The 22,709-nt window shown below is 34.4% G+C and overlaps 1 protein-coding gene across 4 annotated transcripts in view; it reads left to right on the forward strand.

Annotated features, from left to right (window-relative positions):
- Nucleotides 1-22,709, forward strand: part of LOC106884218 (neuronal acetylcholine receptor subunit alpha-10) — a 1,150,118-nt gene that overhangs the window by 300,266 nt on the left and 827,143 nt on the right. The window contains exon 1 of one of the 4 annotated variants that reach the window (XM_052966102.2): nucleotides 22,351-22,371. The exons of the other annotated variants lie outside the window; for them this stretch is intronic. The gene's annotated coding sequence lies outside the window, so the exon portion shown is untranslated. Of the gene's footprint in view, nucleotides 1-22,350; nucleotides 22,372-22,709 lie in introns of those variants that run through there. 4 annotated transcript variants of the gene reach the window in all.

Genomic DNA, 22,709 nt, shown 5'->3' on the forward strand with positions numbered 1-22,709 from the left:
TAAAACATATATTCTAAAATACTTAAAGGGGACTCACTTCAAATATATAATTATTATTGTATTTATGAATTCGCCTTTTCCAGTGTGCAATAATTATGAGGTTTTCATTGCTTCTAGTTATTCAAAATAGCATTACTAATACATGGAACCAGGTTTTAGAGTTTAACATTTAACCCTATCTCCTTGTAAATTATTGAAAATATGAAAGAGCTAAAATATATGAATGGAATGAGAAACCTTTAAATGAATTTGATGTTCATCAATGACAAAGACATTGTCATGTTTAGCATTTGATAATTATGGCAATAATTATATTACTTTGGAGATTGAAATCGATCAGCTGAATTAGTAACATTTTCAACCATAAGATTAAAGTAGTTGGGTGCATCAGCCTAAATCAATCTAATTATTCGACATTGATATTTGTGATATATATATATATATATATATATATATACCAATGACATAAATACCTCCGATATAGTCGGCCTATTCTTTAATCTCATTTTATGTATAGATGTTTACAATTTAGCTCTGCTACATAAAATGTTTTGCCATTAGATGACTACATGTATACATGTTGAATGTTTGTAAAAGGAATGGACAATTAAAATCAGTTGCTTCGCTTGATTCTAAATTCCTACATTCAGTGATAAGTGATGGGTGTTTAATAATTGTTTTACTACATGTAGCAATTGAATAAAGCTGCCTGATTAATATATCTCAGTGAAATACAACTTCCGAAATGAAGATAGACCTCACTGCTAACTCCACAACATAACCATAAACACTCTTAATTATTTTTCAATATTACGCATGTTGTTTATGGATACATACAACATAGTTTATGACAGAAACTAGTGCTAGCTGTATATTCTCGGAGTTGTATATGAAGCTTTTATGAAACCAGTGAGGATGAAAACAACAATTATTTACGCAGTAAGTCTTAGGAAATGATGCAAGGTATTACTTCGTGCGTTATTTGATGACGTTCTCCTTCGGAAGTGTTAAAGCACCACACATGGTGTATATATATATATGTATATATATATATATATATATATATATCAAGAGACAGAGGGAGAGAGAGGGAGAGATGAAGGTAGACAGATAGACAAATAGTTAAGAACAACCCTTTACGCGTTTCAGATATAAAACAAAGTCCTAGAAACTGTGTCCGATATTGATCATGCAGTTTATTGCTATGTACTCCCTCATAAATATATTAAAGATAGATTTAACTGCTGTTGCTTGCTGTTGTCAACTCATTACATATATGTTAAAAATAAGACTAGCTATACAATGATGAAACCAATGGAAGTTTGAAGTTTCATAGATTAGCAATAAAGTTGATGTCATGAAAGTCCCGTCACTGTTTTTGTTGTTTATACTCGCATAATGTAATACCTAGGCACGCAGCGGCAATAAAAGGCATAATTACTACTCCAATCACACGTTAACTTATAGTTGATTATAATACATTTCCATATGTCAGCGAGCAGACAGAATCGATACATGCTGGAGAAAAATGCTTCGCGGTATTTCTTCCAGTTTCACGTTCTGAGATTCAATCCGTCGAGGTTAATTTTGCCTTTCGACAATTCGGCTTCGATAAAATTATTACCAGTTGAGTACTGGGGTCAATGTAATCGACTAGCCCCTGCCTCAAAATTTCAGGCATTTTGCCTGCAGAAGACGGGATTAATAAACAAGTTCCTACGTTTTATGTTTCTTTTGCTCAACGGTAGTCTTTCAAGAAAAATCATTTAAGCTTTAGTATCATTGCTGCCAATGAATTGACACATATGTAAATATCTAATCAAATAATATTCTGGTTTCACTAAGTGACATCTGCTGCAAATCAGATTTCGAAAGAAACTAGAACAGATTTCACTGATTCCAACAAGACACTCTTTTATTCACATGGAATGACGATGTTCATCGTAGTAAGAGCATAAAGTATACGAGGAAAATGCTCGGCGACATTTCGTCCGACGTTACAATTGAGTTCAAATGCCACCGAGGTCGACTTTGCATTTCATCATTTCGGGGTCGATAAAAATAAATACCAGTGCCAATATTTGAAACTATTCTGCTGAGAAAATATGTAACAATATTTTATATCTTTATGTAAAAGATATTTATTCGCAATATGAAAATAGTCTCAATCACATATCAAAGATGTAAATAATTTATAAATGGAAGTAGATGTTAAAATCAGTAAAATTCTGGACAAAGTGACACGCAGTATTAAGTTATGGGACTTCAAGTCATGTAAAATAGTATAGCAAGAGTCGATGACGTCTCCTACGCACACGCAAGGCTCAATGGGCCATGCTATATCGATGTATGTAATTGATATTTGTACAAGCCATTTCTTTCAAAAAGATGTAGATTACTATTAGCAATACTTTTGCTAAACGACCGTTTGGCCAGAAAACATTACTACACAGAAATAGCGGTTGTATGGCACTAAAAATACAAATATAGACATTTCCCAGGCAAATAGATTTCAATACATATACTTCCAACTTAGGTCTTAGTGCAATATACATGACAGGCAAAAAAAAACAAGCTTATTATTGAGATCAGATTATTCGGCTTACATTTGTTTTGTTTTTTTAATTGTTGTGAAAACTTAGTTACGCCTATCTACAAGTACACTTAAATTGTCTTGAAGAATTTATGCAAAATATAACTTCTGAGACTTAAACCTTTGTGTTTGTTAATAATGTACGATATTACTTGAAATTTAGAGAAAAATGCCTTGGAACTCATGACAAAATGATGTTGTGTGACCAAATGGAACTCTAAAATATATCTATTGCACGATGTACAAACACCATAGCCCACTACAGCCAAGATTATTTCTGTGTAGAAACTACTTAATACACTTGAAAGAAAGCCATAACTAAGCTGAATCTAAATATATAAACTTTAAGTAAGAGCAAATATAAATCAGAAGAAAGGGTCGTTAAAAGTTCATGAAATATTCACTTCTGGCATAATTCTACAGAGCGGGCTCTCTATAAAAAACAACAAAAATTGAGATAAACATAATACTTAGGAGAACAATAACAAAAACAGAACAAAAATCAGCTTTGATGGCTTCACTTAAGATCATGATGAAAAAAATCACGTGATCGCAGAATGTCAATAGTTTCGGCGTCAAACAACTTGACGATGGCAGTCCCAAAAATAATAAAGACTAAATAAATATATCACGAATTATAAGAACTGCTCAGAATGAAGCAAACGCCAACATCTGCAGACCTATTTCGGCGGATATATATTTGGGTTATCCTCCAAGTACATGCATGTATTTTTTTTTATATATGTAAAGACGTGATTTTTGCGCTCGAGCAGTTTTCGATACATGCAAGAATTAGTGGGAAATATGATATTACTGTACTTTACAACTAAGAAAATAAACATCAGTACAGCACATATTGTAGGCAGATAATCGCAATAATTTTATACAGCAATCCTTAAAACTGTTGATTTTGCATCGTTTCACTTGCGCACTAGCGTTACTCATCAGGTTTATTTTTCGGTTATGATATACCATTTACATGAAAATTTCACTAAATATTCATGATTTACCAGTTGCAGAAAAAACATCAAAGTAAGCACACAAGCACACACAGACACACAGACACAAAGAGAATAACAGACAGAATAAACGATACCTCATTGAGAAAACCAGATGTTCAAACAAATACATTAATCAAACAGAACAAGTCGTTCTGGTGTATGAATGCATGTATGTGTGGATGGATGCATGTATGTATGTATGTGTTTATGTATCATGCATGTATGAATGTTTGTAAGTATATATATATATATATATATATATATATATATATATATGTGTGTGTGTGTGTGTGTGTGTGTGTGTGCGTGTGTGTGTGTGTGTTTGTGTGTGTGTATATAGGTAGGAAGTATGTAGGCAAGCAGGTATTAGGTAGGTAGGTTATAGTTGTACACGTGAATGGATAAGTGCATTTATATATATGTGTCTGTGTATGTTTTGGGATGTATATGAATACGCGTATGTCAGTTATACATATGCGTGTGTTTTCATGTGCATGCGTGTGTCTATGTGTATATATCCATTACATATATATGAATACAGAGTCACATGTATACATTGTATCCAGATATATGCATAAATACTTTCACACACACATATAGATACATAGATATAGAGTGTACCATGAATGAATAGTCGTCTAAATTACATAAAAATAGCTTGAAATTTATTCAAATTACGATGCACCAGCATGGCCAAAGCTCTGAGCTGAAGCTAGAAAATAATCGCCATTGCCTTCGATCACGGTCTTTTGGTGACCTCAAACTTTCTTGCAACTCTTCTGGACGGTTTCCTTTTTTAAGTTGGTGAATGCTGCCATAATCTTTGTCTTCCGTTCAACACTGGTGTTACAAGGATTTATATTTACTCTTAACTGAGCCCCACACATAATAACCAAGGGGGTTACAGTTTGGGGCAGTTAGGTGGCAAGAGTTTAGAAGTGATGTGGTCGCAGAAATTGTGTGACAGGCATGACTGGGTTCTCTTGCTTGTGTTGTATGCTGCAGAATCCTGCTGCCAGACATAGGGTCTTCCAGCAGCCACCTTCTTCATTCAGGGCAGCACTACACCATGCAGGCACTTGATGTAGGTCTCCATGTTGAGTCTGCGTTTCTGTGGGAAGATGAATGAAGGTATAACGTGAATTTTCCACGCTGTCGTACCTTAGTAATCACCATAAGATTCATACAACTCTTTGCAAATGCTCTGCTCTGTCCTCAGATTGACACCCAAGCACTCTGAAATGTTCGCATTAGAGCTTACGGTGCGAATACCAATCAGTGGAGCATGCCGTTACCAATTTTCTGGCAGAGTGATTTGCATCATGGTGTTTTTTTCTATCTCACAGACGGTGCCCAACTAATCCTACTACACTGTGGAGTCGAACAAATTAAAAACAACCAAAGCACCGAAGTGAAACTAAAGATTAAAAAATGGCGAAAATTTACCCATTACACCATATATTTTTGCGTGCATATGTGCGCGAGCATTTGTGTGTGCGTATGTTTGTGTGTGTGTGTGTGTGTGCGTGCGTGTGTGCGTGTGTGTGTGTGTGTGTGTGTGTGTGTGTGTGTGTGTGTGTGTGTGTGTGAAAGAGAGTGTGTGACTTTGAGAGTCGGTGATCTACGTGCATAATTTTGCATTCTGTTTTGGTGTCTAAATATTTTGTAATAAATGATATAATTAACAACAAACCCTTTTATTGATGTGTTCGATCAGTGCCACGTAATAAATTTACAAGTAACATACTAAACAGTATGGCGATTTCATAAAGCATAAAGTGGTCTTCATTCCATGAATGAAATTTCATAGAACGTTTGACTGCAAATCAAAATAGTTCCATTGTTATTTATATTTTCTATCACCTGTAACAAACGTTTGGTAAGTTAGTGTTCTGAGTTAAACAAGATAGAGACGGAAGCCATGTTTGAATTTCAAAATTTAATTTCACTCTATTGTTCTGCAAATATTCCTATCAAATCCACTATTGTCTATGTTAAACTTACGAATACTAAATAATAATATATTATATGTAAAGACATGTATAAGGAAGACCGATATGAGTTTATTCTCCTGAAAATTATCATAATCATAATTCTATTTTAGTATTTCGGTAAAATCGGAAACATATAGAATAAAGCGAGATTTTGCTTAGGGGTTTGTAGCAAATAACATCAGCATGTTGATGAATAGCTGTACACTTGCTATATTTCTATATATACCTCCGCAAAGCTTAGTGAAAGATTCTATAGTCAAGCCCAATACATTTGGAACAAAAGCGGATTCCAAAGAAAAAAGATAAAGTTACATTTTGCAGTATAAGATGCCAAGTTTACTTTGTTTTAAATACAACTTATCCGTTTGCAACATGGCATATGCAGCCTTTCGTTACAGCAACAAATAATTCAAAACTACATTTTATTCCATAAATAAAATTTCTGGTAGATTTTTATACACAAAGCCAGAATCCAGAAGCTAATTAGATAGTATTATCAACCGTTATATATTTGGTATTCCTTAAGTCTCTAGTCATCTACAGACAGACAGACAGACAGACAGACAGACAGATAGATAAACTCCGAAAGATATGAAATAAAATATCTTTCACGGTGGAACTCGAATAGTAAAAAAGATATTGATAACATCGTGGAGAAGAATATTAGATTGAAAAATAATCCCTCAACGTTTATTCTTATCTAAATATATTACATGCTATTATTATTAGTGTAGTATATCTCCTATATGTTTAATATCATTCGAAATGTTTACATGTTTATGATGTAACCAAATTCGATTCTCACGAGTGAGACCAAAGCTTCTGCATTCGATTGAGAAATTTGTAGTGTTGCCTATGTAGAATGCTAGAAAGTCTGACGTAGACAGATACTAGTTACTTTGGAGTCACTCAGGTATCCTTCGACATTTTCTGTGGAAGTGGTTGTATAACATAAAAGTCTCTACCATATTATATGCTTGGAATTGGGTCGCTAAATATATTATTTTTTATTATGCGAAAATGTCGTAAGTATAAAACGTTGCTTTTTCAGAAAATGGGAAAATAGTTTCACCATCGCTTTACTACACTTTGACAATTTTTGATATCTTGTACGCAATGCCTATATACATATGTGTGCACGTGCGCGTCTGTGAAGATGTCGACATATAGATAGATAGCACAAGTTATTTTTTGTTATTGTATTATATATTGTTCATGAGTTACATAAAAGTTATGCAATGTGCCCATTCCATTATACACCTTACAAAAATGATTTTAATGTTATAATATCAACAATTGCATGCTATTTCCATTTACGCTGCATCATCCTCTGACCTGTTGTGTTTATTGAAGCATTGACTTAAAGACTATATTTTGTTTTACCAGTGAAGGAATTTTAGCTTACAGTATTTCACTTTATTGTGTGTATTTAGTACTCAATTCTTTTCCGTTTAAACATATATATCTACGAGTATCTAAGTGTTTATATATTTTGGTATCTGTATGTGCTTTTGTACACGCACACACGCACACACATGTCTACACTTATAATATATGTGTGTGTGTGTCTGTACGTGTCTGTGCATGTGTCTATGATAGATCGATAGCCACTATATTTTCATCTATTTACCTCTCTCTTTATATATGCATGTGTTTGTGTGTGTGAGAGAGTGTGAGTGTGTATGTGTGTGTGTGTGTGTGTGTGTGTGTGTGTGCGTGTGTGTGTGTGTGTTTAACAACAGGAGATTTATAAATATTCATTGAATTTTGTGATGAAAAATTACTATTTTAAATAATAACTAACGTATTCTAAAACGTATCAATACCAGTAAACAACAAATAAAATCGGCTTTGCTTTTTAAACTGTATTAATTATGTAAAAATTAAAATTTTAAAATAAAAAAAATAAACTTTCATTTATATACTCTGCGAATTTATATAAAACAGGTCGGAGATTATTGCAAAGAAAAAAACAACTTAATGTGTGTAAAATCAGTTTACAAGTTCATTTTAAAAATATTACGTCTTTGCTTTTATCCATGTTGAATTGTTAAATTAACGTTATCTTATTTGGAAGATTATTTCATTCTCAGACAGAAGAATATTACGTCCTTTTAGTACGGACAGTAACTGATCGATCAATTTACAACGCTCTAATCGATTATATAATCCTTTGATTACCAGCCAATATGCTATAACAACATCTTTGGAGCTATTTCTTTGAAAATCTGATAATACAAACATAATTGATAACGCAACGCATTGCGTGCATTTACTCCCCTGTAGCTGGCTAAACTCGTTTGCAGCCTCGAGTATTAATACTTAGCCGCAGCTAACAACGATAATAGCAAGAAGACATGTATGTAAGTTTTTAAAATGTTTATTGATCAGGCGATTGTGAGCCTATGAAGCCATGCCAGTTAGCAGGCTATTAATTGTTGTATAAATATATAGAGTGTGTGCCAAGAACATAAATAAAGGATTGAAGCACTTACATGATATATTAAGTAGTCTTGAATGACAGATCAGTTTGATCTGAACTCCTTATGCTATTGCTAAGATTATTTAGATATCTAAGATGTGTAAAGTGCTTTTGATGGTTTGGATCAGAATTCCAGTGCGTAGATGTAAAGGGAGGATTCAAAGGACAAAAAAATCAGCATTTAGTTTTATTTATTCTATATTTGTTTTGTTGGTTTCTTTTTACATAAACTAGTCTTATAACTTTGAAAGTGCAGCATTAAAAAAAAAAGATGTTTGCTATTGAAACAAATCGGTAATATGTAGTTAATAACAACTGATTTAGTGATGCATTACAATTTTTACTCCCATAAACACACGAAAAATTATGTGTGCGTCTGTGTCTGTGTGTACGTGTCTAATACGAAAAATAGTAAGTGGCATAGCTTATTTATTATCAGATAGATAATTCAAATTGCTGACATATTTGGATAATCGTTCAACCAACACTAGAATCCTATTAGAAAGAAAATTACAGTGAGACCTCTGTATCCACTTCTTCACAGCTATATTCACATCACCTGCGTCATTGTTGGCAACAAGACTGCCCTTGATTGAACTGAACAGGTGGAAACCAGAGGGGCTGTGTTGTCAATAGAGACCTGCTGACCATCGCCCTTATCTGAGGACGTGATTTCTATTGAACAAATTTCATCGGTAATTTTGAGATTAATGGAAACGGTCTTCCTAATCATTCTGAGTGTCTTAAATATAGCTCAACATTCACAGCAGAACATCAAAGAGAATAATACCATATTCCTCCCTAAATTCCATCGCTTCGATTACTTGTGTTACACGTAGGAGATAGTACATCGTAGGCTTTGAAGAAAATAGGCTACGCCATTCCAGTTACTGAGATTTGCATCCGGATTATAAGGACAAGGCCAAGTTCTATCCTTTGTCGACACACCTAAATAATATCATCTTTAGCTTCAAATGATCCAACATATTCAAGGAGAATTTCACACTTCTCTCCTTTAAATCAGCTATCAGCAGTCTACGTGTGACGCCCACAGGATTCGACCATTTTCTAAGGGCTTGCGATCACAGTAAATTAGTACAAGCTCAGTTTTAAATTAATTTCTTAGCTCGCTCGAAATTGGTATTAGTAGTCATTGTTGATTACACCACACCCGCTTCGTGGTTTTAATTCAATGCCGGTTTCCTCTTCATTAACATTCTGCATTCACCTATTCATATTCCTTTCTCTTCCCAATTGGGTTATCCGCAAAACAAACAAGAAATTGTTGCCCCCTGTGGATGTCAAACACTTGTATTTTTCCGTCTTCAAAAACTCAATGATGGCATAAATGTGGCTGTAAATTATGATCTGCCAGTAATGAAAAAGAAAGTAGAAACTGATATAGAAAAAGTGATATTTTAACAACATGCAAAACGTGGGCGACATATTTCAGTTAATACACCCACCCGTGCATTAATTTGACAGAAGAATTTGTGTGTGTAATAAGTATATATGCAAATGTATACATGTGTGATATGTGTGTATGTCTGTCTGTGTGAGAGAGAGAGAGAGAGAGAGAGAGAGAGATAATGTGTGTATGCGTGCTTGTGTGTGAGAGTGGGTGCGCGTGCACGCGAGTGTGTATTTATATAGAGATATGTATATATGTAGACTCATGCAAATACCAAGTAATCATCACACTCACACACACACATTCGCTCGCATACACATATGTGTGTATGTGTGTATACACATTTTCACATACATACATTAGCCGGACCTATTCCATCTCAATCACAGATTTTTTAATTAATATTTTTCAACTAAAGCGTTTGAAACTTCGAATAATGGTAGAATTTCCCGCGTAGAACACGGTTTACTCTGAACATTTTTCACAAAAATTCTTATTTCGAAATTTATTTCGTGTTAAAATTGCCTTATCTGGGTAATTTCAACCAATCAACGTCGTGTATTCGGTTGAAGAAACTTACTGCTGTTTGCGATAGTAATCGAAGTGGTACAAGTTCCGGGTCATCTGTACTAAATGTCACCACTTTGTTCTATTTGAGAAAACACGATGCCACCTTTATCTTTTCTTCCTTTTTAGTCAGCACCGTGCATTCCTTACTCTTTCCCTCTCCCTTCTATACTATCAACTAGCGAGCGAACTCGTCACTGCTACTACAATTACCATATTTTCTGGTGTATAAGCCGCTATTTGTTTTATTTTACCTTCATGTTTTGATAATGCTACTTTCAGTCTAATAAAGACTTTTCTATTTACGAAATGTGTTTGTTGTTGATCATAGTAAGATAAAATCAGTACAAAAACAATACATCTCATAGCTGTAAAATAAGGCATTTTGAAACTACATACACGACTACAACAAAAAAGCTAGCTGTGGACTCATTCTTCTATAATTTTGTTGTTTTTTTTTAACACCGGCGCGCTTTAATGTGTAGATAAAACACCGATGTTGGGCGAACGAATAAATATATATAAATAGTATTTCTTCCTTTTTTTGTGTTGATTCTTTGGTGGTGTACATTCTGTGAACGGAGTGGTGACATTTAGTAGACATGACCCAGAAGTTGTCCCTCTTCGATTACAATCGCAAACAGCAGTACATTTCTTCAATCTAATACACGTCATTGATTGGTTGAACTTAATTACCCAAATACGACAACTTTAACACGAAATAACTTCTAAAATAAGAATTCTTGTCAAAAACGTTTTGAGTAAACCGTGTTCTACGGGAGAAATCCTACCAGTATTCGAAGTGTCAAACTCTTTAGTTAGAAAAACTAATAATTTAAAAGATTTGTGATTGAAATGGAATAGATCTCATGAGCTATATATTATGAAAACTAACAGGAATAAAATTCAATTGCACGAAAATGCATAATAAAATTATAAAGTTATACCTTGTATAAAACTTTCTAAAATTGTTATTTGTATAACATAGATGTAAAATTAAAACAACTATACGCAACGTTTCTTGAGAGGTGACTATATTATGTATTGAACAATGGAAGTTAGCTGTTTCTAACAAAGTTAATGGAATGTAAGATCGGCCTTGTTTGGATTATAAAGTATGTCATATTTGAAAGGATATTTGAAACAGTACGTTATGTAAGGAGACAAGGTGTATGCGAATTTCTATTTGTTAAGACCGTTGATTTATTGTTTGCAATTTTAAAGTACGAAAAGATATTTTACAATTCTTTTATAGAAATTAGAGAATATAGAAGTAATGTTACGTTACCTGCATCAGTTTAAGGGGAGAATGTCATCTGTCTAGTGCAGAAAATGAATTAATGTTGTATGAATACACGTTACATTTTTGGTAAAAAGAGGTAAATTATATATATATATATACAGAGAGACAGAGAGAGAGAGAGAGAGAGAGAGAGAGAGAGATTGAGAGAGAGAGAGAGAGAGAGATTGAGAGAGAGAGAGAGAGAGAGGGGGGGGGGGCAAATGGCCTTGTAGTTACGATGCTGCCCTTACGATCGCGAGATCGTGATTTCAATTCATAGACCGGGTGGTACGTTTGTTTTTAAGCAAAACACTTCATCGCATATTTCTCTGCGATCACTTAGACACATGACGCGAGGCACATCGTGTTTCCGTTTCGACAACGTTGATTTGTTGGAGAGAGTGAGTTAAGATGTGACACAAACATTTGATCATTATAAACAGATCAATTGTGCAGGTTGTTCAGCAAAGAGTTGAACACTCATACATCGTGTTCGACTGGGATTACATAATGTGTGTGTGTGTGTGCGTGTGTGTGTGTGTGTGTGTGTGTGTGTGTGTGTGTGTTTGTGTGTGTGTGTGCGTGAGAGAGAGAGAACGCTTACAAAGACTGGGATATATGAATGGGATAATGACATATTGAGATATAGATAAAGTCGAAATGTAGTTGACTGTGCAAAATTGCGTAACATAGTTTCAATAGTTGGCAACCATATATATTCTGAATATCAGTGTAGCCAAATTTTGCGAACCTCTTGGAGTATACTTCCTGAAATAACGCTTTTGATTGAATTTAATATAACTGTATTGTGACAGATTTAACATTGCTATCATAATTATTTACGCGAGTGACGGCACCAAATTTGTTGAGATAAAGGATTAACAGCCAATAATATGTTTGTAATTGTTTTATTTAACAAGCATTACCACGAAAGTAAAACATAAACATCAGTAAAAGAATTTCACATGTGTTTTGTGCTCATTGTCAAGTTTCTTTTATGAAAATCACCGAAGTATAAAATATGAGGAATATAAAATTCCAACACAAAGCATATTATGAAAACGTTTTCAACTTTAGCCAATTGAATCTACTAAACATGCTTACTATCCATAACGTATTTCTTTATAATCATGTCAGAACAAAAATCATTAAAATTTGTAGCGGTTTCCACGCACCAATTAAAAGCATCCAACTAAACACTGCATTCTATATATAAAGGTTTTCTATGATTATCGCCACTTTATCATTCTTTTTATTTATTAATACTAATTTCCCATATTACTTTGATGTGAGTTGATGTCACGACAAAAGTTACGTTCAAATTGATAGAATTAGTTTGTTGTTCCGTAATATCGTTTTGTCTCCTATAATTCTCCTCATTTACATAAATCTGCGCTTACCTCTTGGGTCGAACGCTTACATTTCTTTACATACTGTGCATAAAATGCAATACATTTCGAGGAACTCTTTCTATTTCCGTTCACCCAAAGATGTCAGAAATAGCAGCATCTTTTACTCAATAAAACTCTGCTTAAATAATAATGATAGGTTTGGTAAAGTAGTCCAAGATATATAAAATTTGGAGTCGGTCATAACTGAAGCAGTTTTCAACATATCTCTTTTTGATCATAACAGAACAGGGACTAAAATTACAAGCAACAAATTGCTGAATCATTATTAAATAATTTTCACTCTTCTGGTATATATCAATTCAAGACTGATTTCAACGTGAAACAGAGTGAAAATCTTAACTAATTCCAACGTAGAATCAATATATTTACTATATGACAAATTAACTATATTTTTATCCATTTATTAATGACCTAAAACAAAGTGTAGAAAACGAATTTTATTCTTAGAAATTTAATTATGAAGTAATTATAATGAAACGCTTCAGGTGTTCCATATCTCCCTTATACATTATCATCGTAATAATTACTATTACAAGTTCTACGTGGTATTTTGCTAATATTTGTGAAGTCGTACAAACAAAAAGGAATTTAAAACTCATTTAGTGATATATCAGAGCTTAGAAATCTCATTGAAGAACTGACAATTGGAATAATTTACAGAAAGACCTTTTGACTGCAATTACGTCCAAACAGCTTATTTTAATAGATCGAATGTATCAATCTGTTCTCGAGAAAGATTCCTTACATTGTATTTTCGCCATAATAAACGTAATTTAATTCAATTATAAAGCACTTTATATACAACTCTATAATAGACATCATAACAATTATCTGTATACTTTAAACGATTTGTAAATGAAGCTATGCGAAAGTAATACAGAAAACATTTACTTAGCCGTACAAAAATTTATCTTAAATATATGTCCCTCATCCATTATTCCTTTGCCTCTCTTTCTCTCTCTCTCTCTCTCTTTCGCTTTCTCTGTATATATATATATATATATATATATATATATATATATATATATATATATATATATAAGTGTGTGTATGTGTATGTGCGCGCGTGTGTGTGTGTGTGTGTGTGTGTGTGTGTGTGTGTGTTTTGTGTGTGTGTGTTTGTGTAATTTTTAAACAAGAATATTACTGACTGCACAATTTTCGCCACCCAAACAAATACAATGATACAACCCATTTTGGCATTTAACACCAAAAATTTCTCCGTGTAGCATCAATTGGAAAAATACTCACACGCATCCACACCAAGACAAAAATAAGCCTTGCCAATTTTGTGCTAATGAACTCTAGCATATTCTAAGATATATGGATCAAACTTTGAAGCGAAAATGTGAAGAAGTCTTTTCTATCAAGCACAATCTTTTAAATATCATAACGATGATGCATTTTTCTTAAGCCATTTAGATTCACAAAAAAGATACACACATTCGAGCAATATGAAGAAGATTAGTCGTATGAATCCACCCCAGTTCTTATTTTCAAGCCTGGTACATATGCTATCGGCCCCTTTTGTCGAAACGTTAAGTTATGGGGACGTAAACATACACACACCAGTCGTAAGGTAGTGACGGGAGGCAAACCCAACACGAAGAAACACACAACACAAATATATATAGAGTAGTTGGACAAAATAATGGAATCACCTAGCATCATAGCACCATAATTTTGAAATATCGATAAAACCGCCAAAAAGCTTGTTTATTTTTATGTTTTTTTTTAAATTTATTAGTAGCGTTGCTTAATATGTTTTTCCGAAATTGCTGTTTCTTTTCAAATATCATCAGAAAAAGGTAATTAATATTCATTAAAATGACAGTCCTATCGGACTTTCAAAGAGGTCAAATTATTGGTGCTCGTATGGCAGGCGCTAGCGTAATGAAAACAGCCGAAATGTTTGGTGTTTCAAGAAGTACTGTCTCGAAAGTAATGACAGCCTTTGAGAAGGAGTGAAAAACCACCCCGTCGAAACAAAACTCCTGAAGAAAACCAAAACTTTCAGATAGGGACCGTCGAAATCTTATGTGGATTGTTAGAAAGGATCACAAAAGTACAGATCCCACAATTACTGCAGAGCTTAATGACCACCTCGAGAACCTAGATTTGACAGAAATTGTTCGCCGGGAGTTGCACAAAGCCAGATTTCACGAGAGGGCTGCAATCAGAAAACCACTACTTTAAAAAACAAACGTTGCAAAACGTTTAGAGTGGAGTCAGAACCTATCTATCTATCTATCTATCTATCTATCTATCTATCTATCTATCCAATTGTGTCATGCTCTTTTAACATGTATTTTGGTTTGATGGCGATTAATTTCTATTTCAAACTGCTCGAACAATTAAATTCGCGTATTTTCGTAGATTTTCAATTCCTACGTAGTCACTTAGATTATAATATTAAAGCATTGGAATATCCGTCGACTGTATAACATTGAATATATTAGTTACAAACATTTTTAAAGATGAACATGCACAATTGATATAATTTCTCTCAGTAAATTTTATAGAGAGAAGTGTGTTCTCTCTCGAATCCTAATGGATTCGAGAGAGAACACCCGTCTGATTCGAGAGAGAATACCCGTCTGAACACAATGCCAGTCCGTTGCAGACTTATTCGTTCGCAACTGAGTACACAGGAGCAAACATGAAACGACGTGTATTTCTCAAGACCATAACTTCCTTCCAGTCAAAGAATCGAAACCACAATCATGGGATATAAAAAAGAAAGAGTGTGGGGGAAAACTGTTGAACGCTTCTCTGGGCTTGGCAGCGATGATAGATAGACAAGATCTGTAGTTTCATATTCATTTTTGGCATAAGTGCATGTGTTTGATTTTGAAGAGAACACGTTAAGGATATATGTATGTGAAGTAATGAAAGCATTCGCCAAAAAATCGTTAGAAAGGTTTAGCTGGCAATCTGTATGGAAGTGAGGAATTGCATGGAATCTGTTTCTTAGAGATGAAATCAAAGGTGGCCAGGTTCCGAAAAAGATATGTCTCATGAAGTAATTTTTGAAACCCCGACATTGTAGAAAACACTTTGATTTTATTGCGTAAGAAATATTTATCAAACTAGCTTTCGAGCATAATCGATTGGGCGGTTAATTACCTGTTTGGCAGTCTCTTCCAAACGGTGTGATATGTGTTAATATTATAGTTATTCTTAGACGAACAACAGATGGAGTAACTTGATAATTTCGGAGTTCATATATGTACCCTAGTAGCTTTATATATATATATATATATATATATATATATATATATATATATATATATATATATATATATATATATATATATATATATATATATATATATATATATATATATATATATATATATATATATATATATATATATATATATATATATATATATATATATATATATATATATATATATATATATATATATATATATATATAACATAATATAATAAAATTTAATATAAACAGGTACATACATACATAACATTAGTGAGCGTGTCTTTGTGTATATACACAAATGTCACGTAGGTGAGCGAGTATGCTAATAAACGCATCGGAATTAGGTGCAGTTTCCAAGCCACCGAGTGTTTGAGAAGTATTCATAGATGATGCCTATCTTTTGTGTCATATTATTATCCACTTTCTAAGAGGAAATCGTGTGGAACATATATCGACGCACAGAAAATTGTCAGCCCACGTAGCTGACTTTGCTTCTACAGAGATTCTCGTTGTCATTCCATCGGATTGTATACAAGTATCTTCTAGTATTACGAGTGTACATGCACCCAATGTCTTAGATCTATCATCATTATCCTGTTTTTTTGTTTCTTCTTCCATCAGTTGTGTTTCAGTTTCTTGCAGCGGGTCTTTCTGACACCGATGGCAGAGAAACTCACATTGATATTATTATTGAAATAAAAAAAAACAGTTCATTCATTTAAAAAGTCGAGTTATATGAATGAAAAACAAAAGGTTCAAAATTACATGTGGGATAACAAAAGTTTATATGGACAAGTTGGCGCTGGATGTGACTATCAACGAACAATTTGTTAAGTGAACTATGAAGAACATTAAATCCCCAGAGTGAAAATTTCCTCTAAAATATTCACTTGCTTCTTAAGATATTTCTTGGCAACAAAAAACATGATGGCAATGTCCCAAATATATCATACGGACACATATTTTCATAAATTTCATATATAATATTTCAATCTTAAAGTAATATTTTAAAGCATATATTACAACCCCTAGCCAGTGACTTCTAACGACTTGCTTTATATAAGCTGAAAAGCTTTTATCCACTCCAAATATTTAAACAGCACATGCTGAGACGAAATTCAGTACATCATAACGAAAGAATGTATAGATATACATGCACAAATCTTCTTTAATACAATGTTACTCTCAAAACATTTACGTTAGACTGAAATATAAAGTCAATGTAGAGTGCATAATGCTGTGATAAACAAGTTTTAAGGGTGCATTGTGTAAATGTTTACTTTACACAATATTATGTGCATCCTATCATTCGATAAACGTAGTCAGAAGCTGGGTTATATCAGAATACTAGTGAAGTACTTGCCCAGATTCCAAATCCCTATTCTTTTACGGCTTATATACGTGCGTGTGGTGTTTGTATGCACATGCATGCGTATGTATGTATGTATGTATGTATATATATATATATATATATATTCTTCTACTTCCTCCCTTTGTTTCTCCCTCTACCACTCTCTCTCTCTTCCCCTCGTTCTTCCTCTTTACTACTACGTATCTCGCTTTACCCCTCTCGTTCTTCTTCTGTTACTACTACGTATCTCTTTTTTCCCCCTCGTACTTCCTCTCTTTCTCTTTTCCTCTCGTTGCTCACCTATTCTTCTACTTCCTCCCTTTGTTTCTCCCTCTACCACTCTCTCTCTCTCTTCCCCTTACACCGGCATGGTCACATGCTTCCGGTCAATAATCCTTTTCTTCCTTGGCTATCGCCGAGCAAACACGCGAACTACTCTGTCCCTTTCAAGTGTGTGCCTCACAGCGTTCATGCACACATAATTTTTCTCGTCTGGCCGTAAAGCCTTTTCTGTTTGTTTTCCTGTCTTGTTTTTTGTCCGCCACTACATTCCTCCATGGCAAGATTTAATTTGTGTATACAAATTTAATTTGCGGTCCATGGGAAGAGCCGTTTTAACGATGCGTCCTGCCCAGCTCTTCGAAACGCCGGTGTTAAAACGGGGGTAGCTGATGAAGTAGAATGTTCTCTATGTGGCTTGCGTGTTTTCTCGTCTCTGTTTTGTTTGCAATGTCCTGTACCCAGATATGCACCTATACATACAGGTGGACGTCGGTATGCACATACCTGTACGTATATATGCATATACTCATTTACTATTTGTTTATTTATGTATATATATATATATATATATATATATATATATATATATATAAATTGTAAATCCCAAAAATAACAACAAAACTACAAAGGATTCCGCGGCACACGTGTTTCAAGCTTTACATGTGTATAGTATAATATAATATAATATAATATAACATAATATAATATGCGTATAATTTACAATGTAAAGTTATCCTCAGCCGCAAAATTATCTCTCTCCCAGGAAATTATACCATCTCGGCGTTGAAGAAGGAAGAAATGTGTGGTGTAAGAGGTGAAGATCCTTTCGGTATTCTGTATAGTACTATATCTCGTATAATTCTCCACCCAGACATAATCTCTCCATGGAAGGTTTTCGGAGGACCGAAGAGATTATGTCTGGGTGGAGAATTATACGAGATATAGTACTATACAGAATACCGAAGGATCTTCACCTCTTACACCACGCATTTCTTCCTACTTCAACGCCGAGATGGTATAATTTCCTGGGAGAGAGATAATTTTGCGGCTGAGGATAACTTTACATTGTAAATTATACACATATTATATTAGGTTATATTATATTATATTATATTATACACATGTAAAGCTTGAAACACGTGTACCGCGGAATCCTTTGTAGTTTTGTTGTTATTTTTGGGATTTACAATTTATTCTTTCACCGCAACCACTAGCTGGAATACACAGGTGCTTACAATTGTCAAGTATATATATATATATATACATACATACATACATACATACATACATACATACATGCTTCCCTACGTATACGCATACACACAAACACAACAATAGACACAGACGCACACATAAATATACACTTATATACATACATGCATAGCTATATTTGAACGCCTCTAGGCACTCCATATGAGTCATCTCTGCCCTTTAGAGGCCTGAATATGAATGACCATTGCGCTAAAAACAATTTCACTCCACTGGGTTATTTCCTTAATAGATACACACTTATCATGTGATTCCCACTTCTACAATTCATAAACTATATGCCGCTTCATTCACACTCTCTTGTGTAGGCTAATTAATTGGTGCCAAAACCTCCAATTCTTAACACACGACATTTGTCACTGTCTCAATCCTGAAGAAAATCTTCGCCTTGAAGACCGCTGTGATAATAACTATGGAAAGGAAATTTTATGCATCAATAGATTTCATTTTCACAAATAAATATTCATGCTACTTCAATTTCTATCACCTCACACTGTTTCACACAATACCCCACTCGAACAAAAATTTAAATTATTCTATAAAATATAATTGCTTGTTTTTTTCTAAAAAAAATTACGCACTTAATTATCTATACTTCATTGCTAGCGTCATCAAACACATATATCCGCATACACAACACGGGAATAACGGCTTTGTAATAAAGAAAATATTGTGTTGCAAAATACAAGTAAATAAATAAAACAATATACAGAAAGTAACCATACTCTAGCACACGACATCTCACACACAAGACTCTCCTCACACATCGACGCAAATAAAATATAAATTCTATTTCAAAATGTGATATGGTTCCGGAAATTCCCATCGGGATGTAACTACTTCTCATAGAAAAGCATGCATAAATATAAATATACTTATATATATATATATATATATATATATATATATATATATATATATATATATATATATATATATATATATATATATATATATATATATATATATGTATGTGTGTGTGTGTGTGTGTGTGTGTGTGTGTGTGTGTGTGTAGTGAGAGAGAGAGAGAGAGAGAGAGAGAGAGAGAGAGAGAGAGAGAGAGAGAGAGAGAGGAGTAGATAAATAGATAGATGATGCATAAACACACGTACATTTGTACATATACACACACATACATATACACGTGGATATGTGTAACTGGTTGCGAACAGATAAATTCATATGTGCATACACAGATATATATATATGTAATAATAATAATAATAATAATAATAATATATACATGACACAAAATGCATGGGATTTACATTTAGATGACATCATACAAGTCACAACGGTCAGTTTCCACAAAATAATTTTTTATCGAGTCCCTTTACGGAGCATCGTTCCTTACCAAATCAACCTGAACCTGATAAAAACGATCGTCGTCACCTTTATTTCATTCACTACTGTTTCCTGCACATCTAATGAAGCATCTTCAATAAATTTATGAACATAGACACATAAATGTGTGAGTACACACACACACATACATGTTATAATTCGTTTTTTTTTATGGCTAAACTTGAAGCATGGTCACTATAAATAGTGCTTTCTACTTTAGGGTCATGGTCTGAAATTTGGAGCAAGTGTCTAGGTCGATTACGTCAACCACTCTCACCCCCACTTCTGAACTTGCGGTTATTTCAGCGATCCCGAAAAAGATGAAAGGCAAAATCGACCTCGGCGGAATTTGAACTCAGAACGGAGAGTCGGGCGAGATACCGCTAATCCTATTGCCCGGCGTGCTAAAGATTCTGCCAGCTCACCGCCTTTTAGGATCACTATAAATTATAGCGCATAAAGACCGGTTTCAAATATCGTGGATATCAGCGATGGTTGCACATAAGATTCGAACCTACAGTTTCTGAGCGTATTCTTCTGTATTGTATACACGTAGGGAAACCCGTTCTGATCGACACACTGCCTCTCTTGTACATATTCGCATGACAATGACAGAATAGCTTGTAGCATAATCCATCTACGGCCGAACCACCGAAGCTTTTGTCAGTCACCGACTCTCCACATTAGACGGTTTTTAAAATTGTAGGCCTTAGGTCTACAATTTTTGTGAAGTACCTAATCGATTATATAAACCCCAGTACTCAAGATGTACAGCAAAGTCGGCCTCGTGACATTTGAACTCAGAACATATGGCCAGAACAATACTGCTAATCGTTTTCTTTGGCGCTGTAACGATTTGACCAGCTCACCACCCTGACCACACTCTTATTCTTTGAATTTAAATATCCATCAGATGTTTATTGCTGGGCCAAGTTATGACTTACAAATGCAGCAATAAAATACTACCTCTTTATTTGGTGGTAGATGCATACTGAAAGAAAATCTAAATATGGAACGGATACAATGCTACTTTCACACACAAGGTAGCGCCTTCTGATACTAATGTTCTATCTATCTAATGTTCTTCTATCTATCTATTTCTCTGTTATCTCAAGTCTTTCTCTCTATCAATCTATTCATACACACAGTGACACTCACACACATACACACACATGCACGCGCGCACACACACACACGCACAAACGCACGCGCGCACGTACAAAGGACGGCGATTTGCCATCATCTTCAGCAGGTGAGACAAAGTATCTAGCGTTATATCAGTCGCTTTAGTTTCTGAGTTCAAATCGCACAAAGTTTAACTGTGCTTTTTCTATTTTCAAGTTCGATAAATTACAATGCAAGATAAGTAGTGCTAGAAATATAATCACTTCAAAATTGTTGAATTTGAAACCAGTTTGTAGTTCTGGGAAATGTGAGCTTGGTCTTGGTCATAAAGCTAGCCTAATGAGTTCTACGGTAGAAGATAAACGATAAACATATAGATACTGGGTGTTCGGGTTAGATATTACAATTTTCATAAAATAAAGAAGTAAACACAATATTCCATCTAAAATTAAATCTGTTTTCAATCATCAAAATAACGTCAACGATTTTCATGCTGGGAGGAAATGGTTTACTCAACGCTGCCGCCTTCAGCTTCCTTTACGGCCACAAGACAGCTCCGGAATGTGGTGCATGCGTTCCTCAGTGTGCCGCCTGGACGATCTCCAAACACTATTTTCATCTTGCTCACCAATTAGGTCTTAGCGCTGAAAGGAGAATGTATGTTGTCTTCCTCAACCGCATCTCACAGATAGTAATCCATGGGGTTACAATCGGAGAAATAAAGGGTCTAGAAATTGGAGCTATTGTGGTCGTAGAAATTCTCTAGCAACCACTTCTGACAGCTTGAGGAGGTATGGCTACGTTATCATATGCATCTGAACTGAGCCTAAAGCCTTGTTTATCAATAGTTAGGTGAATTCCGGAGTGCGATCGTAGTCAGAAACCTTGATGTATCCATCCACGTTAACTACAGCTCCGTAGTCACCGCTGTAGCTGTCCATGTCATATCCGACAACTTTTACTGTGTTTAGAGAGCATTGAGCAAATGTCATGATATCGGCATTTTGATACCCGGCGCGAGTAATCGTTATACAGGTAAGAATTTTCTAGTATTCATATGGCTTGCAGTCCTCTATATCAGCTGCCTTTTTCTCAACTATAGCTTTAATATATATGATCTGCAACGCCGTTCACTGTTAACGAATATATCAAGATAATCTTCACAAAAAGGGACAAACAATGGGCAAGTTTAGCCTGAAAACACCCCGTATATAGGTTTATATATACATATGTGTGTGTGTGAGTGTGAGTGAGTGTGCATGTGTCAGCTTGCGTGCATGTGTGTTTGCGTGTGCAGATGTGCGTATGTGTGCGCGTGTCTGTCCCGTAGAAAATATTGCCTGGCTCATGTCTCCTGCCTCACTTTATATCTT

Source organism: Octopus bimaculoides, chromosome 3, assembly GCF_046866305.1.
Source record: "Octopus bimaculoides isolate indiv1 chromosome 3, ASM4686630v1, whole genome shotgun sequence".
Taxonomy (NCBI): domain Eukaryota; kingdom Metazoa; phylum Mollusca; class Cephalopoda; order Octopoda; family Octopodidae; genus Octopus; species Octopus bimaculoides.